Source organism: Cardiocondyla obscurior, linkage group LG11 (genome assembly GCF_019399895.1).
Source record: "Cardiocondyla obscurior isolate alpha-2009 linkage group LG11, Cobs3.1, whole genome shotgun sequence".
Classification (NCBI taxonomy): domain Eukaryota; kingdom Metazoa; phylum Arthropoda; class Insecta; order Hymenoptera; family Formicidae; genus Cardiocondyla; species Cardiocondyla obscurior.
This window is the reverse complement of record NC_091874.1, coordinates 7,246,638-7,249,796: the sequence shown is the minus strand read 5'-3', so window position 1 is coordinate 7,249,796 and position 3,159 is coordinate 7,246,638.

The window sequence follows — 3,159 nt, the reverse complement described above, 5'->3', positions numbered from 1 at the left end:
ATGCCAGAGAGACTCCAGACATCGGTTGATATAGGTTGTGCGATAGGAATAGCCTCCCGTAATTGGTTAAGAAATAACGCGCTCCGATTGGCTGTATATTCGACTGTTCGTCGTGTCCTTTGGCTGCTTGTATAACTGCTTATTGTTCGCGATAAGTGCATCTGTAACTCTTTGGTGTTCTGATTGGTTGTTTCTTCCTGTTGACCAGTTTTGGAATACTTGTTGCTAAGATTAATTATTTTCTGCGATATATTCTTCTTCTAAATGACGCGATCAATTTAATTTAAATGCCAAAGTTTGTTTTGTGTAAGTTAACTACACGTGGTAGAAATTTATTTTGCACAACGTACCTTTTCATTCGAGATAGGATACTAGAAATTTTCTGAAATATAATATAAGTTTTTAAGTACATTGCGGAAAATATTACGTTAAAAATAATTTTTTTTGAAAAATAAAGCAAAGTTATCGAAACTTTGCCAATAATACATAGTCATTTTTATTCCAGCAAAATTTTAAAGCGGTTATACATATAATCAGAAACATTCGAGAATGCGGAAAATTGTCTTCAATGTCAATGCGTAAAATAGAGAAAAATTAAAATCACAATGGAAATAAGATTTAATGCAGCATAAAAAACAGCAATAAGTCATAGAAGTAGTAGTAACGAATGTAATAATTATTTTTGGTAAAACAAAAAAACGTACAAAGAAAAGCTTTATTACATTTACAAGATCGTTATTGAATGAGGTGTACATAATAATGTTAAGAAAGGTGCGAAATATTTTAATATTTTATTCTTTAAATTTATATTCGAAGACTAATCTTACTTAGATTATTAGTTTTTGATTTATTGCGTTTCTTGTTCCCGGTTTGTGTTTATGTATGTCGGCGAGTCCATTCCGGTTTTTCCCTGCTAACACTACCGTTTTGTCCATTCACGACAAACGTTTTACTTTCAAAAACCTTACCACCGTTGGATCTGTAAAGTTGCCTCTTGGTCTTAGTAAGCTGCAACTGACGTCTCCGTTTTCGCTCGTATTCGGATCTCGCCCTCCATGTCTTGCTGACACTGGAAATAATCCCAAGAGTTTTGTTATCCAACAATGCAAATATCATACCAGCAACTTCGACGGGCAAACGTTTAATCATATCCAGCATATTTTCGATGCCGTCGACGTATGTCATAATCCAGCTGAAAGCTTTCATCGCGTTTGACCTCTCAGAGTGACTGGTCGAGAAAGAATGCCAGAGAGACTCCAGACATCGGTTGATATAGGTTGTGCGATAGGAATAGCCTCCCGTAATTGGTTAAGAAATAACGCGCTCCGATTGGCTGTATATTCGACTGTTCGTCGTGTCCTTTGGCTGCTTGTATAACTGCTTATTGTTCGCGATAAGTGCATCTGTAACTCTTTGGTGTTCTGATTGGTTGTTTCTTCCTGTTGACCAGTTTTGGAATACTTGTTGCTAAGATTAATTATTTTCTGCGATATATTCTTCTTCTAAATGACGCGATCAATTTAATTAATATGCCAAAGTTTGTTTTGTGTAAGTTAACTACACGTGGTAGAAATTTATTTTGCACAACGTACCTTTTCATTCGAGATAGGATACTAGAAATTTTCTGAAATATAATATAAGTTTTTAAGTACATTGCGGAAAATATTACGTTAAAAATAATTTTTTTTGAAAAATAAAGCAAAGTTATCGAAACTTTGCCAATAATACATAGTCATTTTTATTCCAGCAGAATTTTAAAGCGGTTATACATATAAGCAGTAACATTCGAGAATGCGGAAAATTGTCTTCAATGTCAATGCGTAAAATAGAGAAAAATTAAAATCACAATGGAAATAAGATTTAATGCAGCATAAAAAACAGCAATAAGTCATAGAAGTAGTAGTAACGAATGTAATAATTATTTTTGGTAAAACAAAAAAACGTACAAAGAAAAGCTTTATTACATTTACAAGATCGTTATTGAATGAGGTGTACATAATAATGTTAAGAAAGGTGCGAAATATTTTAATATTTTATTCTTTAAATTTATATTCGAAGACTAATCTTACTTAGATTATTAGTTTTTGATTTATTGCGTTTCTTGTTCCCGGTTTGTGTTTATGTATGTCGGCGAGTCCATTCCGGTTTTTCCCTGCTAACACTACCGTTTTGTCCATTCACGACAAACGTTTTACTTTCAAAAACCTTACCACCGTTGGATCTGTAAAGTTGCCTCTTGGTTTTAGTAAGCTGCAATTGACGTCTCCGTTTTCGCTCGTATTCGGATCTCGCCCTCCATGTCTTGCTGACACTGGAAATAATCCCAAGAGTTTTGTTATCCAACAATGCAAATATCATACCAGCAACTTCGACGGGCAAACGTTTAATCATATCCAGCATATTTTCGATGCCGTCGACGTATGTCATAATCCAGCTTAAAGCTTCCATCGCGTTTGACCTCTCAGAGTGACTGGTCGAGTAAGAATGCCAGAGAGACTCCAGACTTCGGTTGATATAGGTAGTGCGATAGAAATAGCCTCCCGTAATTGGTTAAGAAATAACGCGCTCCGATTGGCTGTATATTCGACTGTTCGTCGTGTCTTTTGGCTGCTTGTATAACTGCTTATTGTTCGCGATAAGTGCATCTGTAACTCTTTGGTTTTCTGATTGTTTGTTTCTTCTTGTTGACCAGTTTTGGAATACTTGTTACTAAGTTTAATTTGTTTCTGTAATATTTTTTTTTTTTTTAGTGTGTTTTTGAGTGGGGGAAAATGCATTACGCACACCAATGGGCCGGTTCCAACTGGTCGTGCCGGACTCACCGCTATTGGCATATCGGCTAAAAACCCCGCCACGTGCAAGACATTCACAGGGACATAACATAAATATAGACGAACACCAAAAACAAACATTTAGTTATACTGCCCAAATCTAAGAGTCCCATTACATGGTTTGTAAAACTTCTATTTGGAGAATGAGCAATAAAGGTGGAATTATTCCACTTTGTGAATAACCAGGATTTTGTCAGAGTATAGCGTATACAGCTACGGCAAATTGTAAAATACCATCAATAATTGAGATATTCAATAAAATTAAAAGAAAATTAAACAAATAAATAAATAAATATTAACTGATTTATGTTCTGGAGATTATAAAGAT